The sequence below is a fragment of the Macrotis lagotis genome, chromosome 6, assembly GCF_037893015.1.
Source record: "Macrotis lagotis isolate mMagLag1 chromosome 6, bilby.v1.9.chrom.fasta, whole genome shotgun sequence".
In the NCBI taxonomy this organism is placed as follows: Eukaryota; Metazoa; Chordata; class Mammalia; order Peramelemorphia; family Peramelidae; genus Macrotis; species Macrotis lagotis.
This window is the reverse complement of record NC_133663.1, coordinates 96,658,887-96,678,057: the sequence shown is the minus strand read 5'-3', so window position 1 is coordinate 96,678,057 and position 19,171 is coordinate 96,658,887. Positions and strand designations below refer to the sequence as shown.

The 19,171-nt window shown below is 36.3% G+C and overlaps 1 long non-coding RNA gene across 1 annotated transcript in view; it reads right to left on the bottom strand.

Annotated features, from left to right (window-relative positions):
- Nucleotides 1-19,171, bottom strand: part of LOC141491137 (uncharacterized) — a 122,229-nt gene that overhangs the window by 59,273 nt on the left and 43,785 nt on the right. The window contains exons 3-7 of the long non-coding RNA XR_012469470.1: nucleotides 10,405-10,487; nucleotides 4,998-5,138; nucleotides 4,416-4,533; nucleotides 3,457-3,538; nucleotides 2,656-2,781 (exon numbers count right to left, since the gene is read on the bottom strand). This is a non-coding gene — a long non-coding RNA (uncharacterized LOC141491137). The remainder of the gene's footprint in view (nucleotides 1-2,655; nucleotides 2,782-3,456; nucleotides 3,539-4,415; nucleotides 4,534-4,997; nucleotides 5,139-10,404; nucleotides 10,488-19,171) is intronic.

Here is a 19,171-nt window from a genome sequence, read left to right as displayed (position 1 = left end):
CTACTCCCTCCAGGTACCATTCTGAGTACTGATTTGCATAAACCCTTGTCTTTTCTCAGTCTTCTGTCTCTTTTGCAATAAACACTATGGTCCCAAAGAACAATGTGTCCCAGCTTTCTTCTCAAGCCAAAGAGCGATGATTACTTGGATGGGAAGATGGGAGGAGGAGGAGGGGAAGATAGAGTAGCACTGTTGCAAAGAGTCACACCTTACTGCTCAGCAGAGGGGAGTTGGGGCTCTCTCCACATCTGCCAACACTCCTAATGCTACCGTGCACAGGAAAGCCCCAAGACAGATCCAGAAAGGAGCAAATTAATAATTGCTGGCAACTGAGCTCCCACAGCCAACCAATTCTTCCCCCCTTGAGGGACTATTTGCCCTTCCCCGAACTGTTCTAGCAGCAACTTCTCAAACTGACTTCTCTGTAAAGATGAAAGTTGAGAGAATCCTTTGGAGCTGTCTCTCTCAGCATACCCACAATTCCTCATTTTCAGATGAGCAGTGTGGTATAATGGCAAGAGCATTGGATTTGAAGTCAGGAGTCTTGTGGCTGTTCAACCTTGAACAAGCCATGTCCTCTGTCAAAGTTTGAGAGAGATGGTTTGAAGAGATGACTTATTACTTGGTTTATGGGACAGTGAAAAGAATACTTGATTTAGAGCAGAAGTTCTTTACCTTGGCACTATGAATTTTTTTAAAAATTTAGATAATGATATTTTCAACATAATTAGCTACTTTTGTATGTATTTTATGCATTATTTTTAAATGATCTATCATTTTCACCAGACTGCCAAAGGTTCCACAAAAACAGCAAAACAAAATTAAGAATCTCTGATTTAGAGGCAAAGGTCCTGGATTCAATTTGAAAAACCTATTGCTTAAGTAACTTGAACAAGTTTTGTCAAGAGTCAGTTTCCCTTGTTGTTTTGTTTTGCATTTTATCTGTTTGTGTTCTTTCTTTGGGGAGGGCAGGATCTTAGCAAAGATCCTGGAGTAGTTTGTCGTTTCCTTCTCTAACTCATTTTACAGATGAAGAAGTACAGGGTTAAGGGATTTGCCCAGGGTCATATGGCTAGAAAGTATCTGAGTCCAGATTTGAACTCAGGAAGATGCTCTACCTAGTTGTCCATAGTTTAAAATAAAAGGAGCTAGATATAATATTCTTTAAGAAAGCTCTCTTTCAAATCATAAAAGGGGAAAAGACTCACAAGTACAAAAATATTTATAGCAGTTTTTTGACAGTGGCAAAGAATGGGAAATTGAGTGAATGTCTATCAGTTGGAGAGTAGCTGAACAAGGTATGGTGTATGAATGTGATGGAGTCCTATTGTTTTGTAAGAAATCATGAGGGGTTGGACTCCAAAAAAGTCTAAAAAGACTTTCATGAACTGATGCTGAGTGAAGTGAGCAGAACCAGGGGAACACTATGCACCTTAACATCAACATTATGAGATGATCAACTATGATGGAGCTCCTCTCAGCAATTAAGTGATCAAGGACAATCTTGAGCAACCTGTTATGAAACATGTTATCCACAACCAGAGAAAAAAAACCTATGAAGTCTGATTGCAGAGCAAAGTATATTTTGTTCACTTTTTAAAGTTTCATTTATGTTTTTTCTTTCTTTCTCATGCTTCTTCCTCCTTAGTTGTAATTCTTCTTTCACAGCATGATTAAAATGTAAACATTGTGCATGTATAGCCTACATCAGACTGCTTACTGCCATAGGGAGCAAGAAGGGAAGGAAGGGTGGTAGACAAATGTAGAACTTAAAAGTCTGTAAAAGGATGAGTACTGAAAACTTTTTCTGCATGTAAGTGGAAAAAATAAAGCCTATTGAGTGGCTGTATAGGGAAGAACAATTTCTTTCAGTTCTGAATTGATGATTTTATAATCTCTAAGGCCCCTTCTAAATGTAAATTTCTGAATCTCATCTCTAGACCTATGCCCTAAGAGCCTTTGGGAACAAAAGATATAAGATGGACAATTATCCCCTGGGATTTACATCAGAGATGAATTCCCCAATCAGTCTAGGCTTCCCAAACTCAGTGAGTGAAAGGCTCCCTGAGTACATTACAAGAGGATATTATATAGTCACATTGAGGAATCTCACTTACATAGGGAGGAATTTCCCTTACATCCAGCCCTGCCTCCCCTTCCCTTTCTCCTATATTTACTTATTCCCAGTTCTTGAGATCATAGGATTTAGGAGGGATGAGATTTGAAATCTACTATAATCTCTTCATTTTATAGATGAGGAAACTGAGATCTAAAAGGATTACAAGACTTGGCCTATATTAGTAGTGTTAGACTCAAATGGAAAAAAAATTATGTAGGAACTACACATAAAAATAATTGATTTATAAAAGCACACTACCATTATCTGTGATTTATTGTATTTTATTTATTTTCTTAAATTTTCCCAGCTGCATTTTATTCTGACTTGGACAGCTTTCAGGAGTGCTGTGGGATGTTGGTGTGTGTGTGTGTGTGTGTGTGTGTGTGTGTGTGTGTGTGTGTGTATGTAACACGTCTGTCCTACATTACCTAGGTAGTAAATAGAACTAGGGTTTTAGTCCCACATATTCTGATTCCAGATTACTTTCCCTTTTCACTCCACCACAAGACCCCCCCCCTTTAAAATTTGTAGCAAACCTTGTTGCTCAGATGTCAGAAATGCTTGGTAGTTGGTTCTTGGTACTTGTCACAAAAGGCAGAATGATTTGTATGCATGATAGACTCCTCAGTAGCTCTACTAGGATTGCTGTTTCTTTTTTCAATCTGGAACCCAGAAAGCAAGAACACTGGTATTTGGGGGTCCTTGCAAGCCTTAGAGGTTCTAAGATGAGGATGGTTATGGCACCAAGCTGACAGGGGGCCTTCTTAGAATAAAAGCATGGGAAAATTCTACAGGTCTAACATTAAGCAGCTATGTGACCTTTAAATTGTCACTTGACCTCTCTGAGTTTCATTTCTCTGACTCTACTAACTTCATAGGATGAAACTTGGACTTAGAACTGAAAAGGACCTCAGAGGGAATCTACTCAGACAAGTTATAAACATCAGAGTTGGGATTTAAAAGCAGGTCCAATGATTCCAAAGTATTGCTCTTTTCAATAGGGAAAATGACCTCAGGGAAAGTGATTTGCAATTCTCACTATATGATTGTATACTATTATTCTTGTTAATAGTCACAAACTATCATGCAACAATATTATCCAAGAATAGTATGAAGATTTTAGACTACCCACAACCTGCTGAGTCAACTTGAGGAAATAAGCCCAAGCATCCCTTTTGAGACAAAGTGAGAAGGAAGAAAGGTTCAAAAATCTTGAAAGATGCTCATTCTTCTTATATGTATATATACCACACAAAACCTCCTACCTCATACAGCTCAAAATGTCTATGATGTGGAGGACACACTTCCCCAAAAGTCAAATGCATCTACCTACTTACCCCTTCCTCCAGGCTCTCCTCCTATCCATGGTGCTGAAATAGCAGCAGTGGGGAAGATGAAAGAGCCATGTGGTCAGGAAGCCTTGGTGAGAAGGGAAGGGGAACATTTTCAAAAAAGGAGGCAAATGTTATCCATTCTGCTGCTTCTCTCTGAGCCACACATTTCATGGCATTGAAATAATCTATCATACTGTTTATCACAACATATCCAGATGCTCTGAGCAATAAAGGCCCTCAGAAGGCACAGTCATCCCATTTAGGAAAGATGTTCCCAATCACGCCTTCCCAGGAGATCTTTAAGAACAGGATCGACACCCATCTGTCTGGGAAGAAGGAGTGCTGCCTGGAGAACTCCCTTTCAACACTATGGCATGTGCAGTGGGACCTCACATTCCAGTAGGAGCCAGCAATAAAACCTAATCCAACTGAGCCAACAGCCATTTATGAGGCCTTTGAATTGCATTCATCAAAAAAAGATGCTTCTGTTTAAAATGGAGTGTGTTTTTACTGTGAAAAGAAAATAAAGCTCTACAGAAAGAGGTTTCTACTGAATGACTCTATTCTAGCCCAGAGAGCACTGGATTTAAAATCTAAAAATCATGAATTCAAATCCTAGATTCACTATTTTCATGCCTATTAGAGGTTGATAAAATAAACTGACCTCTCTGTGACTCATTTTCCTAATATATAAAATAAAGCCATTATCTCCAATTAGAAAAACCTATAATCTTGAATTAAAATGAAAACTCCCTTGAGAGCCACCAAGTTTCATGGGTATTACATTAGATCACTATGATTTGATTTTATATGTTTAAGTAATACTCTTCCAAACTTCTATGTGTATTTTGTTTGTATTTCTGGGTCCCACTGAGAGACAGCACTTCTCTTCTCTAATTTAAGACAATTTGAAAGACCCCCACAAATAGGTAAAGAGTTAGTATAGGAAAATCAACACTTACCATACCTGAGTTGATAGTATTCTAATTGGGTTGACTGTGTGAAAAGCAGAGGCGTGAGTAACAATGGGTATTCCTTCTTTCTCCAGTTTAACAAGCAATCAGGATAACCTCTGAGGAGCTAAGAAAGAAACAGGAGGTTTTAGGACTAGGAAAGGTCAGACTGAGGTGACAAAAGATACATCCCTAAATTTATTCTAATTCCAACCTTCCTAATCAGCCCTCCTCAAATTCTACTTTCCAGTCCAACTCAGAACACTGGAATACACTTCTCCCTAACCTCTACCTCTAAGAATGCTAACTTCCCTTCAAGGTTCAATTTATGTGCTACCCACTACTGTAGGAAGTCTTTTCTTCTCCCTTTAGTTATGAGCATATTTACTTCCTTCAAATAATCATGTATATATTTAACAATTTACATTTTGTTCTTGACTCTTCCTCACCCTTTTCTCAAAAGAATACAAGATCTCTAAGGTCAATGACTCTGATTTTGTATCACCAGAACCTAATATAGTGATGTAGACATAATAGATTCTTAATAAATGCTGGTGAGATTGACTGGATTGGATAAAATCAAAACCTCACCTACTCAGAGTTGTCAGCACTGCTAAAACTGATGGTTCTTGGTCGGCAGGACACCTGCTGATATGCAAAAGGAGGTCCTGTTTCTCTGTTGGATTGTTGGCCCAGAAAAGAAAGTAATCGCTGTTTTGCTACAATTAAAAACTAGAGAAAGGAGAGATTTTCAACAAGTCTGTGCTGACAACTCCAAAGAAGGATTTTTAATACTTTGCATACAAGATTTCAACAGTGTTTATCCAAAGACTATTTCCCCTCCACCAAAAGATTTTTAGGGGTATGATGTTCCATAGATGATAGTTTTTATGTAAATTCATGAAATCCTTCCAGAAGACTTCTGAATCTCAAAGAAAAATTAATATTAAGGATGGTTTTCATTTTGAAGTATATTTTATTGAATGCCGTTTGGGAAATTTTATTGCACAAATGATACATATATGATTTTCCTCTACTAACCAGGATAATTTATTAACTTTAACATTAACACTTCCCAATCTCATCAGCTAGGACTAGGTATGCTACATTTTCCTTTGGGGTTTACAGAGAAATCAATATTGAAAATACTCATGAAAAATGTCATTTGTATAAATTCAAGGATTTTAAAGGTAAAACCTGACAAATTTGAGATACGTTGTTTCTGAATTTGAAGTAAAGTAAATGTCATGGGATAATATGACACAAAACTGATGTCAAATAGCTAACATTAAAATATTTGTTTGTGTCCCTATGAAGTTGGCTCAAGTTGTGCTCAAGTTTCCTGACCACACGACTTGTATTGGTTCCTTTGATTTCTAGAAATATAGCCAAAGTTCAAAATCACCAACCAGAGTCTTCAAATTGTCAAAAAAAGGAATTTTCTTTGCAAATAGTTTATTTCTATCGATTCATTTTTTCCATTTTAAGGGATAGCAATTTGGAAGCAGGTGTAAGAATTCAGATCCCTTCCATTCTAATCTAATTTTACTAAGTGAAAATCCAAGGTAATCTGGCATAACTCTAGTATCAGTTGTCAAGAAGAATTATGTAAAAACAAAAATGACCAGAGGAAAAACTAGACTGCATTTTGTTATTTAGTTGAAAGTAAATGTGTGTTAATAGACAAATATCAAGTGGACCTCAAAAAGTTGTTACTAAAAGACAAGAAAAATAATTCAAAAGATATATATTACCAAAGTAACTCTTGTTATGTTGGCTGGGTACAGCTGTAGGTCTGATTCACAACAGAGCTAAAATAGCCTTGAAGTTACATGCTATGCTTGCAAAAAGTTATGAGCATTCTCCTTCAGAGAAGTGACTATTTAGGAAGTGTAGGTTTTTGGAGAACCAGCAGATATCATGAACCATTCAAAAGAGAGCCAGCAGATGGCAGCTCAGAGCAGAGTTAGGAGATGACAATGGCAGTTCTGTGAGAAAACTAAAAACATTAACTTGGGAAGAAGACCGGTGTTCCAGCAGGAGCTGGAACCTCTCTGTTCCCTCTCTCATCAATATAGAAATGTGTGAAAAGAAAAAAGTATGTTCCTGTGTGTATAATGGGAATTTATTGATATTTACATTGCTACTATATTTAATAAAATGCTGGATTTTAAAAAAGCATTGATCTAAGTTGAATGTGATGAGAGAGAAATCATATCCTTAAGGAAGAAACATATAGTATGTAATATGGCAGAATTACATAATAAGATAGCATTTTTTAATTAAAGGTAATAGTCTTTGGTCTTTGTTCAAATCCCACAATTCTTTCTCAGGATACAGATGGCATTCTCCTTCGCAGATATTCCAAGATTGTGCCTGATTGTTGCCCTGTTGGTATGAGCACATCCATTAAGGTTGATCATCATTCCCATGTTGCTGTTAGGGTGTGCGATGTTCTTCTGGTTCTGCTCATCTTGCTCAGCAAGAGGGATGGGAAATCCCTCCTGGTTTCTAATAGAACAATAGTGTTCCATCACATACATATATCACAGTTTGTTAAGCCATTCCCCGATTGATGGACATTACCTCATTTTCCATTTCTTTACCACCACAAACAGAGCTGCTATGAACATTTTTCTAGAGGTGAAGCTTTTACCCTTTTTCATAATCTCTTTAGGGACTATGGGAATGATGCAAAGACTAACAAACTACCTTCTGAGGGGAGGGGGGAAGCAAGATTGGGAGAAAAATTGCAAAACTCAAAATAAATAAAACCTTTCTAAAATTAAAAAAGAAGCATTGGGTGGGGTCTCATAAACCAAAGTTTCATCATGACTCAAATCATGTTTTGAATAGTTTTCTGGTGTCAATAATCATGAGAGGCCAAATTAAACAATTTAATTTAACAAACATTTATTAACCACGCCACCCCCCCAACTACTTTCAATATCCTTGATTAAGTGCTGAGCCTACAAGGCTCAGGGATTCCCATCTATTAGAGTAAGATCTTATTATAACAAGTACCAATTGAAAAGTTGGAAAACAGTTTTCCAGAAATTAGGTTTATATCAATGTTTATATTATATACCATAATAAGCTCCCAATAAGGAAATACAGGAAGAAAGTTCTTTATTAACAAGGAATAAATAAGGCAGGTGATAGAATGAATGGATAATTTTTATTATATAAAATGGAAAAGTGGTAAATGTTGGATGGAGTGTGGAAAAGTGCAACATTAATGTATGGTTGGTGGAGTTGTGAACTGATCCAACCATTCTGGAGAGCAATTTGGAACTATGCACAAAGGGCAATAAAACTGCATACCCTTTCATCCAACAATACCACTACTAGGCCTCTATCCCAAAGAAATCATTAAAAATGGGAAATGACTCAAATACACAAAAATATTTATAGCAGCTTTTTTTTCTCGTGGCAAAGAATTGGAAATTGAGAGCATGCTCATCAATTGAGGAATGGCTGAACAAACATGGCATATGGATGTAATGAAATACTATTTTTATAATAAATTATGAGCAGGCAGATTTCAGAAAAAAACTTACAAGAACTGATGCTGAAGGAAGTAAGTGGAATCAGAACATTGTGCACAGTAGCACATAGTGATGATCAACTATGATAAGCTTGATTCTTCTCAGAGATGTAGTGATACAAGACAATTAAAAAAATTATGATAAGAATGCCGTTCACATACAGAGAAAGAATTATGGGGTGTGAATGCAGATCGAAGCATACTATTTTCATTTTTAAATTTGTTTTTGTTTTCTCTTTCATATGGTTTTTCCCCTTTTGTTCTGATTCTTCATTCAAAACATGACCAAAATGGAAATGTTTTAACATGATTGTATATATATATATATAAAATCCATATCAGATTGTTTTCTGTCTTGGGGGGGAGGAGAAGGAGAAAAGTTTTTTACAAAAATAAATTGGAAAAAATAAAAATACTATTAAGAAAAAATAAAAGCAAAAGCTTTTGTACCAACAAATTTAACACAAATAAAATTAGAAGACAGCAAGTTAAAAAAAAAATCTTTGTAGGAAATTTCTCTGATAAAGGTTTTATATCCAAGATAAATATATATATGTAATTAATTTAAATATATAAGAACAAGAGCCATTTCCCAATAGTAAAATGTTTAAAAAGTACCTCAAAGAAGAAAAGAAAGTTATCAACAATCATATGAAAAAACACTCCAAATTATTAATAAAAGTGAAATGACAATTTCAGAAATTCTGGGGATCCAATTCATACCTATAAGATTTTCAAGGATGACAGAAAGGAAAATAACAATTGGAGAAAAGGTGAGATGAAGGCATACTGATGTCCTGTTGGTGGAATTATGAATTGATCCAGTCATTCAGGAAAGTATTTTGGAACTATGTCTCATACCCCTTGAGAACCAGTGATAAAACTAATAGGCAGATATACCAAAGAAAACAAAGAAGGAAAGGACCTATTTGTTCCACTGCTGTGGTAAAGAACTGGAAACTAAAGGTAAAGAGAATGTCTCACTTTAGTAATGAATGCACAGATTATGATATGTGAGCATAATATAATATTACTGTGCCACAAAATGACAAAAGGGATGCCAAGTGAAGAAGATTTGGATAAATTAATTCAAAATATGGCTTGCAGAAAAAGAATAACTTATGTTGTAAATTGTAAATAAAAGCAACTTTTAAAGTCTAGAGAATTCTGATCTTGACTACCTTATCAGAAAAGATGGCAAAATGAACTCCCTGTCTCACATCAAAGAGATTAAAGATACAGAATGAAACATATTTTCAAACTTGTCTGATATGTGTCTTTTGTGTTTATTGGGGAGGGAAATAAAAGTGATGCCAAAAAAAGAATCAATTTAAACCTTAAACACTTAAAAGAAAGCAAATAAGGTACTTCAGTGAGACATAGACAAGCAGGATGGTTTTGAAACTACCATGATGAATATAATATATACTTTTTAAAAGGAAACAATCTGATGTAATTTATAATCCTGACTTCACATGTAATCATTTTTTGTTCATATCAGTTGGAATATGTCAAGTTCATATTTAAAAAAGGTTTAAAAAATAATAATTGGAGAGAGTTATTTCAGTAATCAGATTAGAAGACAGGGATTGAAAAAATAAGTGGATGTGATATAAGAAGAGATATAGAACAAGAGTTCAAGGGGATTATAAGGTCAAGAAAAGATTGCTAGAATTCTCTGAAAACAAAAAAAAAGATATCTTATCCTGATATTCACTATTTTTTAGTGTTATACATTTGTGTTTTACTTGTCATAATCTTATTTGGGGTTTTCTGGGCAAAGATTATGGAGTGGTTTGCCATTTTCTGCTCCAGTTCATTTTACAGATGCAGAAACTGAGGCAAAGAGGATTGAATGATCTGCCCAAGGGCCACATAGTTATTGTCTGAATTCAGATTTGAACTCAGGAAGGTGTCTTCCTGACTTCAAACCCAGCACTATGGCAACACTTGGTTGCCCCAGCATGCATTGTACCAGGGTTTTAGTATAACTGATATACAACAAGATATAGAAACTAAGATTAGACCTAAGATTTCATTGAGGTCCAAGATGGGGCCACTCTGTCTACCAATCCAAGTTTTCCTTACTGTCATTTATAGTCTTAGAAAACTATTTAGAGTCCTGAGAGATTCCTTGACAGCCAATGTGTCAAAGGTAGGATTTGAACCAAAGTCTTCCTATCTACTGTGTCTTATTTTCTTTCATAAATATGTCATAAGGTATTGGGGGGGATTAAACAATTATTAGGCATCTAAGCTCTTTATAAATATCTCATTTGATTCTCACTATAATGGGAGAAGGTAGTATTATGATTCTTGTTTCACAGTTGAGGAAACTGAGGCAAACAGAGCTTAAGTGACTTGTCATACAGCTAATAAGTGTCTGAGGCTAGATTTCAATTCCAGCCTTCCTGACTCCTAGTCCATCATTCTATCCACTGTACCACTTACCTGCCTCTCCAAAGAAGGGCCTTGGTCCACTTATCTTTCAAGGAGACACAAAGTGGTTTCTCTCTCTCTAATCTCACACAGATCTAGTGAAAGGAATAAAAGAACTATCATGTACACAGGTTTTTTTCCTTTGGTCAACTTAAAAATATCATTAACACTTTGCCATAGAAGGTGAATATTTGGTCCTATGTGGTGTAGAAGATGCTGAATTAGGTTTTTTAATTGTTTGTTTGCTTTTCAGGATGCCATACCAAAAACAGTTGACAAAGTGAAATGTTCTCCTCAGCCCATGAACTAGAAAATACAGTCCCTTGGATTCTAGGATCCTTTAGACTCCTACAATACTCCAAACAACTTAAGGCTAAATTTAGATGCTATCTTAGCTTGTCCATGAGTTGTTTTCTGCTTGTTCATCTCTTCCCATTGAGGTTTTAGAGTAGAGACTCCTTGAGGAAAGAGGCCATATCTTCTACTTCAGCATATCCCAAGGATATAGGATCAAGGAGCATAAGGTATTATTGCCCCCCCATAAAGGTTTATTCTAATGAATTTAATTGAATTAAATTAACAAACATTTGTTAAGAACCTATTATGTACAAGATGCAAAGACAAACATGAAGCAGTCTGCCTTTAAGGAGAACACATTGGAGGGGAAGGAAATAGAAAGAGGGACAATATCAGACTTGTATAAATAAATATAGGACAAGAAAATTCAAGAGGGAAAAAGAACACTAATGATAACTAAAAATAATACTAAGGTTTGCAAATGACTACTTAAATTATCTAGTTTGACTTTCAATTAAACCATTTGAAATGAAGAAACTGAGTCAAGTTAAGTGATTTGCACAGGGTCACACAACTAGAATGCATATGTCAGTATAGGAAGCAGCAATTCCTATTTCCAACAGCAATAATATAACTGGGGGTTGGGGAAAGGGGAGCTCAAAGAAAACTCAAATGAAGTAACAACTGAGTTGAGTCTTGAAGGAAGAAAAGGATTCTAGGAGATGGAAATAACTTGACTGATTGCTTGCTTGTAATTGTTGAGAAACAGATCTTTTCTATCATAGCCTGAAAAATTTCTGCTTATTGTCTCATCTGTACTATTATTTATTCCATGCCTAACATGCTTTTTTTCCTTCTAGCAATCCAAATTCTATACTTAGACCTTTCAAAACAAAAAAAAAAAACCTTTTCCTGATTTACTCCAATTTTTTCCTCTAATCTGGATTCCTTTAGCACTTAAGCATAGAACTACATGTTCATTCATACTTTGCCTTAGATAGTCCTCTAATTATCTCATGTACACATGAGTTAATAAAGGTAGCAAAAAGACCATTGTATAGAGAGTCAAAAGACCAAGCTCTTTCATTAAACTTTGTGCAAGACTTACCTCTCTGCACCACCAATTACTACTCATCTAGGAAAAATAGGAGAATTAAATTAACTTCTTTTTTGAGATCATTTCTAGTTCTTCTAATCTGTGATTTCAAGATTTTAGCTTGTGAAGGTGTTGGCATATCTTTCAATTCCTTCCTATTCCCCTAATGAAGATGGTGCAGCATCCTCACAGTAGCTTAGTAAGTACTAGTTGAATGAATGTGACATAAACATGACCATAAAATCATGGATCTAGAGAAAGTAGAAACACTCCAATTCAACTTTTTCATTTTGAAGGATAAGAAAACTGAAGCTGCAGAGATTAAATGATTCGTCCATGGTCAATAAGCAAAAAAAAAAATGGAATTTGAACCCAAGCCCTTAAACCAAAGTCAGGGTGCTTCCCAACATACCAGGCTGCTTATATTAGTAAAATGGTGCCAGGTAAATGATCATGAAGGTGTGAAAAAACCCATCCATCATCAATGCCATGGTTCAAACAAGCTGATTTGGATAATTACAATACCTACTCATACTGACAATTTAACAATGGTCAGAAATATAACTCCAGCTTCCATGAGAGTCTGTAACCTGTTTATATATTAATAATTGTCTGAGTGACTAATTTAGAGCTCATTATTTTGGGCTGTGAACTTACCATATATATTCCATTATTTCAGATAGTTAATTATGCACTTGTCTAATTGGTATCTGAAGATTTCTCTACAACTATTTATATCTTGTAGCAGCAGACTGGTTTTGAGGCTCCCCTGAGGCTCTCCACATTTCTGGATTTTGTTGTTTGTAAAATAATTATTTTGCTTGCAAAAGAAGATCTCAAAGCACTTTTAGGGTATTTATTGATGGAGCATTCTCATTATGGTCTCTGGGCCAAATATGACTAAAGAAGAAAAAATGAAAGTCATTTGTCCTTAGATTTTGTCCAGTTGTGAATTTAACCCCAGTGGCTCAAATCTGGATTTGAATTATTACAATGGTCACACCATGATTGACAAAAAGAAACAGAACATAAAGGCAATGGAAAAAACTAGACCTCATTGACCTCACTCTATAGGACCCTATATGTCACCCCATATTATCTGCATTATCATTTCCTGTCACAAGTCACCCAAGATAAATGTATTAAGTGTAAACCGTAGAACAGAAACAGGCAAAAAAGACCAGTCAGATATGACCAAGAACAGGCAGGTAGAGGGAACCAAGGGAGCTAGTCACATAAAATCTTCATGAGTTACTGAGACCTACTGAAATGAAAATCATGATTCAAATGCATCAATGCAAAGGTATAACTTTATGGGAAAGCAACAAATTGGATAAAAGGAATGGCAGAATAGCATTGTTTATCAAAAAAATATATTAGAAACCTTTGAAGAAGTCCATGAATCTGAGTGGGGAAGCATGGTAAAGAACATTTGGATGAAGATGAAAATACGGAGAAACAGAGAACAAGAGTAGTGAGAGAAAACTACAGATCTCTAAGCTGTAAGGAGGGAATGTGTAATAAATTCCTGTTGTAGATCACCAAATTAGAAGAAAGGCAAATAGAGTCAGTTATGACAGGGAATTTTATCTTCATACATATATATCAAATAAAAGTCTTATTGTCCTGTATTAGAACAGTTGATAAATTCTTCTTAATAATTTCATCTTTTGGGGCAGCCAGGTGGCACAGTGGATAAAGCACCAGCCCTGGAGTCAGGAGTACCTGGGTTCAAATCCGGTCTCAGACACTTAATAATTACCTAGCTGTGTGGCCTTGGGCAAGCCACTTAACTCCGTTTGCCTTGCAAAAACCTAAAAAAAATAATTTCATTTTTTGGGGCAGCTAGGTGGCACAGTGGATGGAGCACCATTCCTGGAGTCAGGAGGACCTAAGTTCAAATCTGAACTCATACACTTAATAATTGCCTAGCTGTGTGACTTTGGGCAAGTCACTTTAACCCCATTGCCTTAAATAAATAAAAATATTTTTAAATTCTTTAAAAATATTTTTTTCATCTATCAGAAGGTAGAAAAGATGACCAAAAATAATTTTGGATCTAATTTTGACCATTAAGAGGAGGTAGAAACAATTGAATTCCTCAAGGTAAATTTCCCTGTGACCTTAGATTTCTCAACAAATAAGGGAAGGAAATACAATGTATAGTGTGACATGAACCATAGATTTTCTGAGAACAGATTTAAAAAGAGTTCAAAGGAAGGATAGATGACCTCTCATGGACCAGAGGTCTACAAAAGAATCAATTCATAACAGTAGGTTTTCTAAACCTGGTAAAACAAATGTTCATGACTCTATCAGAGAATTAAAGGGAAAAAAAGGTCTAAAGCAGGGTTGGGGGCCTTTTTTCACTGTCGAGGGGTATTTGGATAATTGTAACATCATTCGCATGCTGGATGTGGCCAATATTTGACTAATTCACCCCTAAAAAGCTCCTAGATTTATAGAATTTTTGAGTCCCTATCTGTGATTGCCTTGACAGCATCAAACCAATGTAATTAGAAGGCCAGAGATTTCCTGCTCTTGGTCTAAAGAGACAAAGTATTTGCAAAAGGAACCTGTCAACAAATTTAAATTTATATATATATATATATATATATATATATATATATGAAAAATAGAAGCAAAAGAGAAAATAACAAGATAAATATGAGTCCTCTAAAAATGACATCCAGAAGATCAAAGTACAGATTGAATTTTAGCTTGTGTTAAATGTTAAGGACAACAAAAAGAAATGTGGAAGATAAATTGGAATGGAGAGATATTTGAGATAGGACATCATTTAGGAGGTCACCGGAATAGTCCAGATGAGAAATAAGTGTACTGGGCTAAGGTAGGGGCTATATGAGAAGAGAGAAGAGGATGGACACAAGAGATACTATAAAAGTACAAATAATAAAATTTAGCAACTGATTGAATATATGGGACTAGAGAGAGTGAGGAGTCAAAGATATCATTGAGATTATGAATATGGAAGAATGATGGTGCCCCCAGTAATAAAAGGAAAGTTTCATTAAAAGGTTAAGCTTGGAGAGAAAGACAATATATTTTGTTTTAGATAAATTGAGTTTGAGAAGTCTTTGGAACATCCATTTTTGAAATATTATAATTTGAAATTAGTGATACAGAACTAGAACTCAGGAGAAAAATAGGGACTAAAGATATAGATTTGTGAATTATCTTCAGAGAAATGATAATTAAACCAATGGGAGCTGATGGGGTTACCAAGAGAGGGTATAGAAATAAAAGAGGATTCTGAATAGAGTCTTGGGGTATACTAACAGTTAATGGAGTATGATATGGTATGGATAATGACTCAGCAAAGGAGTCTAAAAAGAAGACAAAAGACAAATAGAAAGAAGTGTCACAAAAAAACAGTAAGGAGAGAGTACTTAGAAAGATAAGTAGTCAACAAATCAGTAGCATTCCAGCTTCCAGAACTAACTTATATTCCAGGGAAACAATTGAAAAATGTTCACTGATGAACAAAGGCTTCTAGAGTCCTCTTCCTTGAACACTTTGGGAGCCATGGAACTATGACTGATAAGATATCCTTCCTAATTCTAGGAAAGTGGGGAAACTCTAGAATTTGGAAGAAGGAATGCCTAAGAGCACTAAGGGGTGGTAAGGAGTTCTTAGAGTGAGATATGATTTCCATAATGAGAGTGAGTTGGATCAATGCCTCTTCTAGGAGGGAGAAAGGAGGGAGGAGCTGTTGTCCCTGCTACAACCTGAATGCCCTAGTCAGAACTGTGAATGCCACTCTAGGAAAGCAAAGTGAGACACCTCAAATAACAAAACTATTGACCAGGATCAAAAGAAGGTAGACTGATAGAATGCAAGGAAGCATACCTATAGAACTGCAGAGAGCAGAATTGGCCATACCTACTCTCATCCTGCTTCTCTTTTGCCTCTACTGCCTTCTCAGAACAGAGATCTCAAAGAAAAGATGTCTGTTTTTCTTTTTTCCACTCCTTATTTCCATTAAAAGTTTGTTCACCATCTGTTCTGACATTCATTTTTCAAAAGAAACAAGTTTATATAAGATATTGTTCATTGTACACATGAGTGTCCTTGAGCAAATACACAATTGAGCAGGGCTTGGTTGTTCAAGGACCCAGAGAGAGGGAGAGATTCTATTTCTAATTGGTAGGATTATCATCTGGGGACTTGAGGCAAACCAAAAATATACTATTGAGATATATAGATAAATCTATATAATCAAAACTCCCCCAAAGCAAGAAACTCTCGGTTGTTACTGTGATTGCTGCAGCTGCTGTTGTTGGGTCATTTTTTCTGTCATGTCCAACTCTTCAAGCCCCTTTTGGAGGTTTTCTTGGCATAGATACGAGAATGATTTGCCATTTCCTTCTCTAGCTCACTTTCCAGATGAGAAAACTGAAACAAACAGGCTTAAGTGACTTGCCTGGGATCACTCAGCTAGCAATGTTAGAGGCTATATTTGAACTCAGATTTTTCTGACTTCAGGGATGTTCTATCTGCTAGCTGCCACCTAACTAACCCACAACAAATGAAAGAGTTCCTTCCTTCCTGCTACCCCTTACAGATAGAATGGGGTCAGTCATGCCCATTGGGATACCTGTAGGGAGAATGTGGGAAAAAGTGTCTAGATGGGATCAGAGATGAGAAAGCAGTAGATGCTATGCCACTTCAGCCAAACTTTTTCTCCAACTCCCAACCACTGTTAGACTAATATTAGTCTTGGATAAGCAGGAATAGACTGATGTTTATTCATTCACACACTTTCATCTAGTTCCCTTTGTGACAACTAGTATGCCTGACTATGGAGAAAGGCCTTCAAGACCAGAAAAGAGAATAAAACTATTCTTCCCATGACCTTAACCTCTCAGGGCCCATGCTCTAACATTTGAAATCTTGATTCCTGCTCCTTACATGTAAGGACTGAGTTAGTTCCCACAGATACTGTTCATCTTTGTCTCATTAAAAAGATGTCATTTATATTCAAATACCCATCACTGTGAAATTCAGAGCTGTGTTTTCCCATTGAATTCTGTAAATTGTTGACATGTAATCAGACAGAACCTGAAAACAAGTTATTGAAAAAGACACTCATCAGATTCCTTCCTCTGCCTTTAACTTCCACTTAGAAAGCACTTGTCTGGTTTAAGGCAAAGATCTCATTATAAAAATAAAAAAGAAATCTATCCTCATCCTTGAGATACCTGCTGAAATAAGCAAAGCCTTATACAAATCATCTATATTCATCTAGCACACAATTACTTTAGCCACAGCAGATACATATATTAGTATCTAATACCCACCCCTCTCTTATTTCTTCCTCCTATTGTCTCACCACACCCTGTTCCTTGAAATGCTCTCCTGCTACCCCTTTCCCTATGAATACATTCCATTTAGACCTGACCTCCCAGTTTTTCTAATATTATCCCCCACTCTTGTCTTCTTGTACACAAACACTAGGCGGAAATCAATGTGATTATAAACTACTCAAAACCTAGGATTGTAGAGGTAGAAAACACTTCAACAAAAAACTGATCCAGTCCTCTCCTTTTACAGATGAGGAAATCAAGGCTTATCCAAGTCAACTTGTTCTAAATCCCACCTCTGGTTTGAGTGGTAAAACAGGGCTAGAACACAGTTCCATTGAATTCCATTGACCAAGGCTGTCTTTAGTGATTAATCATAACTAGATGTTAATCTGTAGGGAAAAAATGTTTTGGATCAGGGATATCCCTTGATCACAAATTGTGATTTGCCTCCCACCCATAACACAAACACACACACACACACACACACACACACACACACACACACACACACACACAAATCCCCTGCATTCTTTGCCTAAACAGACCCAGGCTGGAAACACATTTACCAGTCCTCAAGATTTAATTCATAAAAATAACAAAAGAAACTAATAATAATAATAATAATAAATCTAGTACTGTTTGCAAAACGCTTAATTTATCTTTACTCCATTTGATACTCATAGCAACCCCTGGAAGATAGGTGTTATTATATTCATTTTCTAGAAGAGGGAAAGAAGCTGAGTTGACCAGGATCTCACAGGCAAGATTCAAAATCGAATCCTTCTTACTCCAAGTCTATCCTTTGAGACACCTAGTTTTTTTTTTAAATCATCCTTCCTCATACTTGCCAACGTCAAAAATAGTTGTGGTCCATTTATAACAGGAAATAAAAAGTCTAAGGAAGAACAGTATTTATGTGGGGTTTTTTTCATTTTTATTAAATTCCCTATTTTCCTAGTCTGATTCCCTTTAGGGTTGGACAAATTCATTCAGTCCCCTGGTTCTTGCTAACATCTTTGGAAAAGGAAATTATTTTTGAATGACATTTTAGTGTTTAAAAAAATTACCCCAAGTTAGCCATTTTTGGAACAATTTTATACAATATTTTCTCCTGACAATAAATGCTTATCCAGAAAAGGACTACTTTGATTTCAATACCTGGCTTGGGAATTGAGATACATCCAGTTAGAATGAAATGCCTTGGGGAAATTTGTCCCTATCTTCCTAGATATCTATTCCCCAATCAGAACCAGAAGGCATTAATCAGTCTTTTAGTCATTCCTCTTTTATCTGGAGTTCCCAAACCTTCACTCCCTCTACTGAGCATTTGTCCTACATTTCACTTCTCCAGGGTTTTTAATCCTCCCAACTGAGCTATAAGCTTCTTGAGGGTCGCAGGAGTGTGCACTCTTCACAGACTCACAGCACTTCACATTACTACTCCCTAGGGACTTCTGGATGGGTAATGGATTAGGGTTGTGCAAGGATTCCAATCCACCTTCCCAGATAAACGAGTAACACGTTACCAGGAGCATCCTGCCCTTTATTATCTTCATCTTGAAGCCTTGGGCAGAAGCCAATCATCCTTTGGTTGTTTCTTTTAGCTGGAAACTGCCTCAGAACAGGATTTTCAATTCAAGTATATCATTTCAGCCTCCCTGAAACTCTGCTAGTTCTATTGATCTTCTGGGAAGGGAGGGTTAAATGGAATGAGTGGTTGATTTTCTCCAAATGGCACATTTCATTCATGATGCATGATTGTAATCGTGGATGCCTGAAAGCCGCCATCGCTGGCTCTGGGAGAGAAACGGCTATTTTCTGGAGTGAATACATTGAAAGGGCAAGAAATCCATATTCATTTTCTTGCCTTTCGGCTGGGCTCTACATTTTGCAGGCAGGTGGAACAAAAATCTTTAAATATCATGCTGATCCAGAGAACGATGGGCAATATTTAAAGAGTTTCACGGGTCTGCCTCACTCTCCCCTCTCCACCACTCTCCAGCAGGCAAGCCCCCACGCTGCCCCCTGCCAACCCCAGGGAGGCAGCCCTGGAGCTCCA